Source organism: Corapipo altera, unplaced genomic scaffold (genome assembly GCF_003945725.1).
Source record: "Corapipo altera isolate COAL_440 unplaced genomic scaffold, ASM394572v1 0, whole genome shotgun sequence".
Classification (NCBI taxonomy): domain Eukaryota; kingdom Metazoa; phylum Chordata; class Aves; order Passeriformes; family Pipridae; genus Corapipo; species Corapipo altera.
Genome location: NW_020884872.1, coordinates 31,337,245 through 31,352,730, shown reverse-complemented (window position 1 = coordinate 31,352,730; position 15,486 = coordinate 31,337,245). Strand labels below are relative to the sequence as shown.

General features: G+C 38.6%; 1 protein-coding gene across 1 annotated transcript in view; it reads left to right on the top strand.

Annotated features, from left to right (window-relative positions):
- The window catches only part of TMEM131 (transmembrane protein 131), a 90,666-nt gene that overhangs the window by 430 nt on the left and 74,750 nt on the right, over window positions 1-15,486 (top strand). The gene's annotated exons all lie outside the window — the stretch shown is intronic.

The following is a 15,486-nucleotide window of genomic DNA, read 5'->3' as shown; positions in this document are numbered from 1 at the left end:
CGCTGCCCTGGGTGTGCAGGGAGTCGCGCCGCTGCGTCCCCTGCCCGGCTGCCAGGGTGCGGGTGTGTGTGTCTGTGTGTGTCCGTCCCTCTGTGTGTGTGTGTCGCTGACGTTTGGCAGGGGTTTCTCCTCCCCTGACAGCGGCGGGAATGGAGCTGGAGCTGCCCTTTAAACAGAGGAAAAGGGAAAGAAAGAAGTTAAAAAAAAAAAAAGGGAGGCTTTTTCGCACTGAGCTGGTTTCCCTGCGGCAGGCTTCCAGCGGGAGACCGAGCCAAGCTAAACAGACGGGCGAAGCTGCATGAGAAAGTGCAGAAATGTGCGCTTTTGCATTGGTTGGATTTTGATCTCTCACCAAATGACAACGGGACCCCCCCTTCGCCTCCCCGAACTTCTGAGAGGTGTCCGGCGCCTTCGCGAGATCGATGGCGTTTTCTCCAAACTTTATAAAGTCCCCGTCTGACTTTCCCTAACTCGCAGTGTCTGTGATTTTGGCACGCTGTCTTTTCATTGTGGTTTAGCAACGAAAAAAAGCCCCGAGCGAAACACCTAAGTATATTCTGTAGCATTGCTGAGAACGGCTTTCAAGCATTTCCAAGGTGCGGACTCGTGGTCTACTTGAAAGCGTTGCTGTTTGGTAGCATTAAAAAGCAGCAGGTAAATATAATGTACTGCAGAAGTAGGTGAAACAGATTTACTTTGGCTGGACAAGAGAATTTGCTTTTCAGGCAAGTTGCTTGCTGCACTGGAGGAGGTGGGAGTTTGAGGACTGAGAGGAAGAAACAGAATAAAAAGAATAAGAAGGGTATGGAATAGAAGTTTAGTGAGGAGACTGGTTATGTGTCTAGAGCAGACTTGAAGGAAGAAATGCATCCTAATAATGCATATATAAGAATAAATGTAGATACGCATTTCTAGTGAAGGACTCAGTTCCAGTAATTTCCTAGTAGCTTGTTTTTACAAATGATGTTGCTTAGAAAGTGATTAAAGCCCCCCAATTTTGGTTGTTGTACATCCACTGTTCACTTGATTTTATCTTCAGAGAATGTAACATTTAGATAACAGCATGAATATGATACCGGGTCTTTAGAATGATGAGAATGTGTGAGTTTGTCAGTGTGGTCTGTAGTGTCTTGAGATACTTAAAGAGTTCAAATGCTTGAGGAGTTCCTATTTTTAACTCTATTTGTGATTGCATTCCTTCACAGGTAATAGGTTATATGAGTTTATAAGCCTTGTCAGTGATGTCATATACTGGTATGATGGAATTGATTCATACCCTAAAAGTTGTGATGGCTGGGGCCATGGTCTAGTTTGGTTCATTTGTGAAGAAGATACAGGGTTTTTTTTCTCTATGGACTTCTTTGCCATTCCTAAATAAACAAAACCAGTTTTAGATTCGCAGAGTTTGAACAGATATGATTGATGCCCTTCAAGAGAAGGGAATAGTTTGTACTGATACCATTTCCTTTTGTTGATACAGTGTATTACTTAAAACTTATCCCAGCAATACTTCTGTCATTTTGAAAAAGTGAATTTGTTTTTCAAATAAAACACAGTTTTCTTTTAGTCTTTTCAGATTTCTGACACTCATTTTTCTTCCCATCTGTTCTGCTGCATTTAGGGTCACTAGTAAATCTTGCTTTGGTGTTTTGGGTTTTTGTGGGTTTTTTTTTTTTTTTTAATTCATCTTTTATTGACTTCTTAAGAGTTCATTCGCAAGCTGTGTTTGTGGATGGCATGTTAGAAAGTGTTGCCTTGCAGTCTTCCTTTTACTGAGTGCAATGCCTTTTTAAACCCTGGATTAAAAAAAAGGCAAAACAAAAAACAAACAACAGTTTTAAAGCAAGACAAAGATAAAAGGGACTTGAGATCCAGTCCCACTGGTCTTAAGCTACAAACTAAGTAGCAATCTGCAAGAGACAGTAAATGAGCACAGGAGAGGAAGGATCAACTTGGACAGTGGGCCTTTAGACCAAGATGGGAGCTCAAAATTAAACAGCAGTTGAGAAAAAAGGAGGAGAGAGTGTTTCAGGCTCTGTCCTTCAGTGCCTTAGCTTTTACCAGTTTGTGTCAAGTTAAACGTAGTAAGACAGAGTTTAAAAATAATAATCAGGAAGCAGGGAAGTAGCTAGGAATATCCTTTCCATCTCCCAGATGTGGGCATACACGTTTCACTACAGCTGCAGGAAGGAAGCTGTGGAGAGGGATTAGAGCTGAGTGCTCCTGAGGACTGCTGAGTTGAAGGTGGCTGTAGTAAAACGATGCAGCATATATTCCAGAGGATTTGCAGCAGAAAAAAAGCTGATAAGAAGCAGGTGTCAGATGAATGACAATTGTGTGAGAAGAACAGATCAGCATATGACAAAGTAAAGTGAAAAATGAAGGTGGAGGACACTGTTTTCCTCTTACCTTGCATGTACATGAGGGGGAACTGGAGGAAGGATGGAGCTGATGCACTGAAGAGTATGCTGGCTTTGTGCTTCTATGGAGAAGGAGCAGCAAACAGTTTTTCATGGAGCTGTCACGAGTAGAAACAAGATTGATGCTGGAGTGTTCCAGATAGACATGACTGCTTTTGTACCCAATCTTAGTTAAGAAGTTTGAGGGGAAAAATGTAACATAAACAGCTTTGCCTAACAGCAAAAAGCAAAACTGAAGTCCTTTGAGTGTTCAAGCTGTAAATCAAAGTCTTGAGGAACAGTGACATTGCTGTACACTCTCTGTTCTATAGAAATAGAACTTGTGAAAACTGTCTGGTGTCCAAATAGATATGAGAGCAGAGAAAAGTGCATATGGACCAACCAAAAAAACTTAAACATCATTTTCAAACTAAACGCTGATGTGTGACTTTACTTTTTTTGTGCCTGGCTGGATCCTTAGTGCCCATATATTGCTGAGGAATGAGTAAGACTGAGAAGGTTGTAAAATTTTTTGTTTGGGTTTTTTTTTCACTTAGGAAATCTGTGAACCATAGCAAAAGAATATCATGGCAGGGAAAAATTTCTGCATTCAGTCTCAAAGAGACTCTTGCTGTTTAGGAGGGGCAAAGATAACTTAGGAGTTTCTTTTGCAAATATGAATGATTTTCAGGCTTTTCATAGGCTTATCCTTTCCTAGTGTAATTATCACATTCTTTATTGACACATGGATTGAGGACAGCTTTCAGTTTATATTTGAGCATGTGTGGTTTTTGTTTGGGGTTTTGTTTGTTTGGTTTGGTTGGTGTTGGTTTGGGGAGGGAGGGGACACACAACACACACACAACAGCCTTCTGGGTTTTAGGTTGAAGGAAGCCATAGTAATGCCATAACCCCATAACCCCGTGGTCAGTAAAATGCTTTGAAGACAAATGTCTAACATGAGGATGCTTTTTTTACAACCAATTTTTTTTTTAAAATCCCTTTTTATTTGGCCAGCTGACTGAAAACCTGTTGAGACTATTTTGATAGCTCTCTTACATACCCATCTGTTCACAAGATACGTGCAAATAGAGTAAGGTTAATATTTAGGCTAGGTTAAATTCCTGGCTGTAATATTTGAAGTTAAGTCTTAGTGCTGGATCTGGCAAAAATTTCTATTTAAACATCAAAGTTATGATACCAGATAGGTCAGTGAAAATAGGATTTTTTTTTTTCCTCTATAACTTGATGTATTCTCTGCTAGCATCCTAGAAACTAAGGTAGTTATGGAGTGTAAGTAATGGGTAAAATAATCATGGAGTTGAAGGGAGATGTCATTAGAACAGTGCACTGGGCTGCTGGAATTCTGGTTCCATTTCTGCCATTCTTTCTAATCTCAGTCGAATAACTTCCTTTTTGGTTTTTACTAATATCTAAAATAGCAATCCAGGATACTTCACATGAGTGTGAAAAGCAGGCTGGTGCTTGAAAGTGATATGAGAGAAAGCTTACAAATTTAAAATAACATAAGAGTATCTTCACATATACGGTTTGTCGTATCCTGCTGTCAGAACTAATCTATAGCATGCCCCCATTTACTTTAATGCTTATGTTTTGACCCTGACTTAAATCAAAATATGATACAAAAAGAATGACCTCAATCAAACTGTAAACACTCTAGTAGTGAGGTAGCACATGAAAATCATGAACAGTGTGAGGAAAACACAGTGAATAAAAACTGACTGTGCTATCTCACTGGGGTTTTGAAACTTGAATGTGGGAAGGCTGATTAGGTTTGCACTGTGACTTTGCTCTTGTGAATGAAAAATATTAACTATGTGCTTGGATTGAACAGTCTCATACTTGTTTGCAAAATCTATGGACTAAATTAAAGGAAAAATTGTCATGCAATGGACAGGAAGTTGAGACATATTCTCCGTGACCTTCAGTGTAATCTCAAAGTGAGTGTTATTCCCTCCCCTTGACCTCTTTCTCCCTCACCGGTGTCCAGTTATACTGCACGTGTGAAGCAGACTGGGCTGCCCTCACCTGTAGAGGTCAATTTAAGGATAGTGTGCTCAGTTCAGGGCCTTGGAGCGTCATCTCTTGAAGGGACTTGCTATGTATTTGTGTAGCTCTGAACATGATGAAGGCCCTCCAGGGTTTGCAGAGGTCTGTAAGTTTTGCATTCTTTAAAGCTTTCAGCTGTGATTTTTGTCAACAATTGCCAGTATTGCAATATGGATTGCTCTGAGTCATTTAGATGCATTTGTGCATGTTAAAACTTCACCTGTTTGCAGTACAGTTTGGACACTTGCTGTGTGTCGATTTATTTCAGAACTTACCCAGTTTTGCTCTTCTTAAAGTGATACATGTTGTGGTTCTGTGGTGTGATTTACTAAGCTTATGAGTTCAAGGTGTCTTTTCAAACAGTAAACTTTGTAAATGATCTGAGAGTCTGACTGTGAATGGTGGATGTTGTGGTTCATGCATAACTAGCAGTAAAAGTTGTGTGACTGAAGCATAGGCTAGAACCAGTTTGGTTTGTTCCTGTGTTTGTGGGTTCAGCAAGAATAGAAGTCTATAATAATCTATTTTATTTCTCTTGCTAGTACCTTCTATCCAGTGTAGTGCCTCTGACTTTGTCAGTCTATAGCATGAAGATTACCTGGGTATAACAGGAGCTCAAGAAAATATCTTTTTTTCTCTAAAAGACAGCATTTGAATTAAATTTGAACTTTTCCTGGTGATACATGGGTGTACTCAGAACTGGAGTGGGTAGTACCTTGAGCATCCTGCTCTAAATGGACACACTCTGACCAGGGGACTGGGCTGGAGCCTCTGGAGTCACTTCCAGCCTGCATTATCCTGTAGTTCTAAAAGTTGAGCACAGTGGGTCCTCACAGTGGAAGCAACTGATTTGATCCATTGTCCCTGTGAGTTGAAACCTGGTTTGATGTGACTAGCTTATGAAATTTCTTTATTTTTGTAATAGATAAGCTGTAGACTGAAAATGTCTTACTCGGCTTGAAGATGATAGAAGATAATGATATTGAGATAAAGTAAAGAAATCAGCTACTTTTTCATGACATCTGCTTCCACTAGGGGATTTTGGGTCCTCTGTTTGAAATGGTATGTTAAATGAATGTTATGAATGTTAAATGAATTTAGAAACTGGTTATCTGAGGCTTCTAAATAAATATAAACTAATCTAGAAATATAGAAGTCTTAAAGAATCAGTGATTTACACCACAATACTGTACAAATATTTACAGGTGGAATTTGTAGATAATGATAAAAACTATCCAGGCAACTACATAAACTGCAGAGTGTTTGGTTTTGGTTTATTCCCAGTGGTGGTTTGTGCTCTACCTCAGAGTCTGCCTGCAAGGAGCATCTCCAGGCTCTGTTCTGGGACCTGTCCTGCTTTGTAGCTTTGTCACCGATCTGGAGTTGAAATGTACTAATACTCAAGGGCAGGTCTGCATTTCAGAGAGATCTAAGCAGGACAGAACAATGAGCTGACAGGACCTTCATGAAATCCAAAAAGGACAAATGTAAAGCCCTTCCTATGGGACAGAATAACCACCTGTGAGGGATACAACCTGGAAATGAGTCGGCAATGTGCCTGGCAACGTACAGGAGTGTAGCCACTGCCCTGAACAAAGTGATTATTCCTGTTTACTCAGCACTTATTAGACCACACCTAAACCACTGTGTCCAGTTTTGCTCTCTGCCATCCCACTGGAAGGATACGAAGATGATCAGTGAGTGCATGACCTATGAATAGAGACTGAGGGACCCATGGAAGTGAGGCTTTGGAGGATCTTGTGGCAGCCTGCCAATATTGAAGTAGTTTATGGAGAAAATGGAGCCCGATTCCTCACAGAGGCACAGGTCAGGAGCCTGAGAGACAGTGGCCATAAAGTGAAACAGGTAAAGTTTGTTTTGTGCCAGGAGATGCTGCTCTGTGTTGATCCAAGAAAGGCGCTCAGACACTGTAAAATAGCATTGAAATTTCTATTTATTAGAACTAGTGCTGTAAAGAGAGAATAGCATAGATAATAGATCTGTTTTGATGCTGGGAACCCTGAGTTGTGCAGCATCAAACAGCCCATCAGTCCACACGCAACGTACTGTGCATACCCTGCCCATAGAAAGGGTTACTCCAGGCTGGTCCGTAGAGCTATTGCTGGATTTCCTTGCAAGAAAACAACTCTATTCATAATTTTACTGTCAAGAAGAAAGGATGTTCACCTGGGAATTTCCATCCCTACTTTAGATAAAGGCAAGGCCACCCAGGTGGCATTGCCAGTATGGAGTGGGAGCTGCCCGCAGGCTCCTCTGTTCCAGAGAGCTGTCTGAGCTCGCCCTGCAGCCAGGGGCTATGTGCAGCACAGGCCTGACAGCCAGCCTGGACATGCAGCACAGCACAGGCGTGGGTCTGCCTGGGTTGGCTCTCGCATGGATCACTGACTCCTCCATCTGTTTTGGCCTTCCAGTCAGGATCACTGTGATGTTCTGGCTTGACATAATGAGACTGCGTTTCACGATGAGGACAGTAAGGCATTGAAGCAGGTTCTCTGGAGAGGTTGTGGAATATCTGACCTTGGAGGTTTTCATGGCCAAGCTAAACGACAGCCTAAGAAACATTGTTCAAATTCAGCATTCACTGTACTTCAGCAGAAGGTTGAGCTGGGTGACATTTTAAGGTCCATTCCACTCTCAATTGCTCTGTCTCTGTATTTTTTGTCTCCCTTGTGATCTTAAAACTTGGAGGTTGCAATAACTTTGTTGCAACTGATGGGAATATCTGTAAGAGAGGAGAAATCTGAGTTTCTATGTAACTCCATGGTGAAGTTGGTGCTATGGTAATAGTAATTTAGATATAGTTTAGGTAGGAGCGGAGTTGTAATTGGATCCAGAGAGCTTCATGGGTTGCTGCATCACTAAAAAAATGTGATCGTAGAATAAAAACAAGACCCTGTCAACCATTCCTTATTGCTGTGGTCATGGATCACATAGGCTTTATTTGTTCCCTAGTTTTTATTCTTTCTCTTGAAAAATTTGTTTCAACAGAATTACTTATATCTGATCTTCCATGCAAAGAGTAATACAGCTGTTAGTTTCCATCTTTGCTAGCTGCTGGTAATGTGATAGTAAATTGAACTGTGGTTGACATGTTAATATACAAGATGTATTAAAGTAACACTTAACAATCTATGCAACTCATATGTCTGTGGAAATACTGAGAGATATTGATATTAAATGTTGCAAAATTTGGCCATTCCTTTTTTGCAGCAGGTGACATGGAGTACTTGGTCCTTACTGGAAACCATTTCCTTCCTTTGTGTGTTTGTGTTTTTGATGTTCTGGACCTGTGTGTAACTTCAGTCTGTGGAGCCAGCAATGGGCAGTCTAGGGGTACCAGAAATTATCATTATCAAGCATGTAATAGAAAGCATTGAGGCTACTCTTGCCATCTAAGCTGTCTTTCCTGAGTATAAAAAGGTAAGGAAGGTGTGTATGTGTGGAACTTTTATATTATGATATAGCTGCTTTTATATTATCATATACCTTGTCAGTTGCCTTTCATGTAGCTTAACTAGGTCATGATGTGCCCAGATAGCTTTCACTGAACTGTATCTTCCAAAATAAAAAGATTAATAAATTCCTTGATTTTAGGGAAACCTGATTATATCTGATGCTGAGAGAGATCATTGTCATTGACAGACTGAATCTTCACAGGTGAAGCCACTCTGCCAATCAGTACTACTGAATGTCATTATCTGATGGAGAAAAGACTGAAATGAACTTCTGGTTCATCAGGGGAAATTTGATTGGAGTCTTGGTATTTGATGAGTCCAATGAATTCTTCCTTTGATTAAATTTAATTTCTCTAGGGAAAAAGATAGTGGAATAAGGAACTCAGAGATTGAGCATAACATTTATTTATTTAGATATTTATTATAGATATAAAAATATTTATATTGTGAAAAAAATTGTGATGCTGAAGGGCCTTTTAATCTAGCAAAGCTATGCCTATTTAAGTTGAGACTTGGTACTAGGCATGTCAAAGTAGAAGCGAGAGGTATTTTGAGTGGAGATAAATGATTGTTGTCTTAGTTAGGGGGCAACTTAATGATGTAGGGTGGTTGAAATCTTCAAAGTAGAATTAGATGTCTTTCCAAAACATATTCTGTAACTAAGCCTAAGGGTTTGGAATTATTGGGTGAAATCATGATCTCTGTTGCACAGGGTGTTAAACCAGATCATCACAGCTGTTTGTAAAAGAGTCTAACCAGAAGAGACTGTATATTTACTTCTGAGGGGTAACTGCCTCCAAGGTATTGTAGGTGGCTAAATTGAATTTCTGCAAGCATTTAATTTCCCTCTCTCTACTTGCACCTTTAATTTCTTTTTAATATTTTAGGAGTTTTCCCCCAAAACTGGAATTCCCCTGTTTTGTTTCATTTTTCTTGCCCTATATTTTATCTTCTTTCAAAACTTTCTGCAGTTGTTCTTCTCCACCCATTTCTCCTCTGGCTTTATCAGACATTGCAGCCAGCTTTTTCCTGCTGGTCTATGTTTCCACATGGCAAGTCAACAGAGTGCTTTGCTAAGCAATCAATGAGTAGCGTTACTGCCACATCATTAACACCAGGGCTTTAACATCGGGCTTTTTCTATGTTTTCCAGGCCTTCGATTGTTGTATTTATAGACTTGGTATGGTAGATGAATAAGCGTTATCTTGCCACTGTTTTTACTTGTCCTCCAGGCTTAATAGCTGTTTCCAGTGGACACTTTAGCGTTGGCATGTGAGCATAGGGAGGGTGGAGATACTGTGCTCCTCCCTCCCAGTGATTCTTCTCTTAAGTTATTTAGTATTAATTTAGTTGCAAGTGTTATACAGCAAAATCTAAACTAATGTGTTGTCCAGGTACCCTTCTTGTTCTATACATTCCTGCAGTTCCACCCTGGTGAGTGACCAAAGAAAAACGGGGAGAGAAGCAAAAGCAGGGCAGGGAGGAGAGCAGAACTCTGTCACTTAGTAGTTCACAGTTTCTATGCCGTGAGTGATACAAAGCATCCTCTGTAGTGGGGAGCAAGGTAGCAGTAAGGATTGAAAACTGAGGAGTGTCCACAGAGCATAAGCTAATTGCATTCACATTGCTAGCAAGACATTTATGTGTTAGGAGGTATCTGCCTGCTACGTGTTAAATGTTTCTATATGCCAAAAAGGTTAGAATTCCAGGAAGTCCATGTTATTTTTGCACACATCAGTTTGCAGTGCTACCTGAGTGGTAAAACTTACTGCCACAATGAAAAGTTTCTGATCTAAAACTTGAATCTAAAATCTAAAGTAAGATAAAGCTTTAAGAGTAGTTTAAAGTGGCTGCTGTTTTCCTCTTCTCATTGCAGGATAGGGTGTCTTGTTTTTGAGGATAGTTCCAATTAATTTTATGCCTGTACCAGCTCAATAACAATTAATTTATAGGAGTATAACCTAATTTAACATATTGAAATTTTAAAATATTAACAACTGCCATCATTAGAAAGAATAAAGAGCTTTACTTTGTATGACCCAAAGCCAGAAAAAAGGATACTATTTGCAGATGCTTGTTTTCTCTTTAACTTCCTTTTAAATTTTTTGCTCTCTTTAAATGTTTTATGAGAAGTTTCTATGAGTGTCAGAAGTATTGTTCTCTTTGGCTTAAAAATAACAGGCACTAAAGTTTTTCTCCAGATGATTTATTTCGCCTTTCCTATTTAATTATTTTTTTTTATTTATTTTAAAATAAGTTTTCTCATTCATACCCCATGTGAATGGAATTGAGTATTATTTCCTGAGAAGCATTTTTGAGCCAGCAAATAATGTCTTTGGAGGAACAAATTAAAGTATTGAAATGTTTAAAAGTAAAGGACCAACTTAAAGCAAATTTTTTTTTCACGGGTATTTTAAAGCATCTGGCAACTTTTAAAGTAGTATTTTGGTTTATTTTCAAGAGAAGTTTTGTGATCTTTATTGCTACCATCTGAAATAGACCATTTTGGTCAATGGCAGATAATTTTTTAAACTCTTATTACAAAAAAATCAGATGAAAATAAAAGTCACTTTAGCTGAAGTGGATGAAAGTGCAAATTCTGTAGGGTGGAAATACAAGCTGAGTACAGAATAAGCATCTGAGAAGAAAGGTATTTGAATAATATGTGATTTTCTTTTTTTGTGTGTGTCAGTCTAAAATCACCTAACATAATTTCGTTAGGAAAATAACAAATTAAAAGCAGATTGGTAGTATGTGTTACTTTCAGTGAGCTTTTCTGTTTCTACATATGTTTGTATAGTTTCATTGCAAGGATATATCTCTCACTGGACACATCCAGTCAGTGCTAACTCTGTGAAAGAAACCTTCAAGCGGTCTTGCACTGTCTTCTGAAGTGTTAAACAAATGCTGTGAGCCAGATGTGGAAGCAGTGGCTTCAGGATGGAGACCCACTTTCTTCCTTTCTCACACTGAGTGGTGGCTTCATTATCTGTCTGGAGCCTGTGTTCTGAATCAGAATCATGCTGTCACTTTCTGTTTTGGAGCTGGCTTCAAAAACTGAATTGGTGACTGAATTCCAAAAAATCTGCATCAGTCTTAACTAAGGGGAAAAGAGATGAGTGGCTGAAAACAATGTGACAGCTCTTCTTACTAGGTAAGGCCCTTGCTGTGTAAAGGAGCTTGTCTTTTATCTGAAGTTAGAAACGACACACAAATAACTTAGCCAAATATTATATGCAGAATTAGTTGGCTATCAGTTAATACACTCAATTTGTACTGTTGTGTGCAGTAAAAAACAAATTATTTGACTTTTTTTTTTTTAATTACCCTCAGATTCATTATTATATCATTTAAGAAATGTTTACAGAGAGCAGGTGACAATGCCAGGTGAAGTCAGAGGCGCTGCAAAGCTTGGCCTCACTGTGAAATAGTGTGCTCAGGTATTGCAGTGCAAGTGAGCGATGTGTTGAGCTTGTATTAACTTGGGCCTAGGTTGGTGCATATGAACTTACTTGAGTACGTGTTGTGTAAAGTCTTAATTTTTTTTTTTAAATCAGTAGTACAAAAGGAGGGTTTTGATGAAAATTCTGTCTTCTTGTTTTTTGGCTTAATGTATTGCTTTTTCTTTTCATGTGATGATTAAAGTGCATTATCTAGGAATGGTTCTATTTCAAATCTCTTAATACATAAACAGAAAATAAAAATTTGGCTAGTTGGCTTTTGGGGGTGGTCAGTAGAGTTTTTAATAAAGAATAAAGCATATGTTTCTATGTAAAAAGACTTCAAAGTGAGACATTTTTGCATGTGATCTTTACTACTTTGTGTGTATTTTCTGTCTTTGTTGTGATGGTTCTTTGTGAAGTCTCTTGGGAAAATGACTAATTTCGCTTTGTTATGGAGTACTGAAAAATAAACAAGTGAATAGTCTATGTGAGTGCAAGAGGATTTAGCTGGAAACCAGGCCTGCTGGCTGGTGATTCTCTATTGCCTGACATTCACTGGCTCATAAGAGAATGACCTTTTACATTTCCAGTGAACCTGTTGGGATGTAGGCAGAAATTCAGGCGGATAGCTACGTTGACTCTTCCATCTTGGAGAACAGGCCTTTCATTAAACAAATTTATTGTTTTGAACACTGAACTGGGATGTGTTTCTTGAGGCTGACCAGACTTCTGTATTCCTGAAGCTGATTAAAGTGGTTGCTTGCATTACAGTATAATTCTATTTTTCTTAATCTGTGGAGTATTTTGGTTTTTACAGTTTAATTTTCCATTCCATAATAATGTTATTTTATCATTCTGTATCCACCTACCTGTATTTCACATGCTGCTCAGTTTTCCACTGTTCAGCATGATTGAAATTGTGTGATATCTATAAGCAGTTAATTCATAGTCAAAGCTTTAAAAATAACTCCTCCAGGGTCAGATGTGCTGTTTAACCAGTAGTGATACAAAGACAGCAATTACAATTATATAGACAGAAGCGAGTGGCATTTAGCACATTGTAATTGGCTCATGTGGTTATAGTTACCTTGAAGTGAGCTTAGTCACTAAGACAAAGGGTTAGAAACTGGTCTTTAAAAAAAAACTTACTGTAAATTAGGAATTATTTAAATAATGGATCTGGCCCCATTTTAGTCAGATATGTTCAGAATTTGGAGAAAATTCAGAGACTGGATGGTACCTACTTTTATAAATACAACTTACAAGAAAGTTAGAAAACTTGTTTAGACAAGAGTTAGGGAAGAAAAGAGTTCTGACAAGCCTGTAAGAGAATATATTATGATTAACATAAAAATAAATGAATGCGCTGCTGTTGAGTAGCTGTTCCAGAGCTAAGTTGTATTTCAGGATAGTGTTTTTATGAGCGTATATACCAGAATATACATTTCTGTTAAAGTGAAGGAATGGACTGTGGCTAAATGAATGAAAAGTTTACAAAGCCACCTTAAAAATCTGATCTCAGTCAGAGACGGCCTCATAACCTGTGAACCAGGGAGAATTTTTTTTATTGTTGCACACCAAGAGTTCGTGTTCACATTGGTCTCGCATTAATGCAGATTTATTCTGTTATGTGTAATTCAGTCACATCTGAAGACTGGTATTGGCTAAAGTGGTTTTGGTACTAAGTTCCCATTTACTTTGGATATGTGTAGGATTTTAAAATTTTCTTCTTGTTACTTGATGGTTTATAGGCCTGTGCTTTTCTTTTTTTTACCTCAAATGTGAAAGGCTTGGACAATCAAATTAGGGGTGTGTTTGAGGAAGATTTGTCTACTAGCTATGTAAACTTGTGAGAAGATGCTGCTTAAGCTTTGAGGAATTTAAGTGAATTCAATATCTCTTTGGGCCACTGTTGGTTTAATTTTTGTTGTTAGGTGTTTACCATCCACCACTGTGATGATGTCAGAAAGAGCAGGGGAAAGCATTTAATAATCTACTGGTAATAATGACTAGATAGTGCATTTACTGTTCTAGAAAGCAGTGGTTTGGGGACAAGGAGCCATGGCTGTGGTGGTGGGTTTTGTTTTACCAAGCTTGGAAAGTGTTCTCAGCATAACAAGGTGTTCTGGAGCAAGTAGAAAGACCTACATTCATGGTCTCGTCTCTTTCTGATATCTTTTATGGGCTTTTCATAGTAAAGCTGACTTAATCAAAGAAGTTGCATTTTAAAGGCTGTAAATTGAAAACAAGCAGAAAATGAAACTTATAGTATTTTTAGCACTTATTTGTCTGTCTTCTGTTAATAGTGACCTACTGTCTGAAAAGAGGAAACCAGGAATACACAAGCTATAGCTGGAAAAATTTAACCCTGAAATAATTTACTACCCTAGTAGTGAGAATAACTGAAATTCTTACAGATTTTCATGAATCTGTTACATTTGCTTTTTGTGGGAGCTTGAAAGGATAGAGGTTTTCTGCTGAGGGGGATTTGTATTTACCTCTTAGAAGAAAGTATTCTGTTCAGCACAGGTGAGGAGGAAAAGAGACTATGATTCTTCTGGCCTTGAAATCTGTGGATATAAATACTTATCCTTTTCCTTCTTTGGTCCATGAACATACTGGTAACATTTAAAGTGTGACTAACAGCTATTGTAATCAGCCTTCAGGGCTTCAATTGCCTGTAGGGTCAGGAAGAAATAATTTTCCTAATGTGTAATTTGCCTTCTTGGTTGCTGATTTGTGCAGTGGCAGATAATACTAAGACAGCTAACATGCTTCCTACCCCAGATGCTGTGTTGTGCCCCTCTTGAAACAGTTGCCAGTCATGTGGCAGGAGTGACTGTAATGGTTCTTAATTTTCTACAGTTTACTCTTCGAGGGTATCAAAGTATTGGCTACAGTATTAGTCTGGTAATGGACCAGCTCAAGCTTTGGGAAGAAGTTTTTCCAGGAGAAATTGTTAGGGACTTAGCAGAAAACAGTCGTCTTCCTCTGTAGCATGAGGAATAGTTCACCTAATAAAGCATGCCCAAGTGACCTCATACTTAATTGCTTGCAGAGTCTTTGAGCATTGGTAATAACCTGTTCTCTATTGGTGACATATACATTTTGTGTAAAAGGACAGAAAAGACTATTTTTGGACTTGCACTGCAGAAGTTTGTAAACTTGCTTAGGTCAGGTAGCACAAGTGCAAAAGGTGAGCAACTGCTGCTAATTTTGGAATGGGCAAATAAATACCCAGAAGGGCACCGTCAGCATTTCACTTTGAAGAAGACTTTGTCCTCTCTGTGGTCCATATTAGAGAGTCTGAGAGCTGCTCTTACAGGGATTTGGGTGATTCTTTATGAGTCGTCAGTGGAGCTTTTTAAAATATAATTGGCTTTGCCTCATTTGAATGTGACTCGTTGCTTCATCCTGAACTGAGAGTCTGAGAAGCCAGTTCCAAAAAAAAGCTTTCATCTCAGGAAGGTGTAAGTATTTACTTGCCATTTCCTTGCTTTGATGAAATAACCAATAAAGTAGAAACATAGGCTTAAAAGTTAGTCTAAACCAAAATAAAAGGTATAACCACAGCAACTTCATCAGCATCTCAGTTGAGATGCGACTGCCATAAAATGGCCAGCAGCCAAGCTTTGCAGTGCCTCTGACTTCACCTGACACTAACTGTCACCTGCTCTCTGTAAACATTTCTTAAATGATGTAATGATGAATGGCACTTCTCTTTAACAGTGTCATCTACTCAAAATGTTCTGTAACATCTGTTGCTTTGTTCATAAGTTGTCACAAAGATGAAATAACTAAAAAGAGGCTGAGAAAGTGTTTGGAGTTTACTGAAGGGCTGCCTGAATTCAAGCTGCTTGGGTAGAAAGCTTGGGCTAATTTCTGTGAGCTTCTGTGTATGTTATCCTTGTGGAAGAACTGTTGCTATTTTCTGCTCTTTGTACCAACAGTGAATCATATTTAAAACAGAGAAAAAAGCCTCAGAAAAATATTAAGAATTTGTGATTATATAAAATACCCTTTTATGCTTTGCTGGTTTTTGATAGATCATTAATAGATCATTAATAGATCATTAATAGATCATTAATAGATCATTAA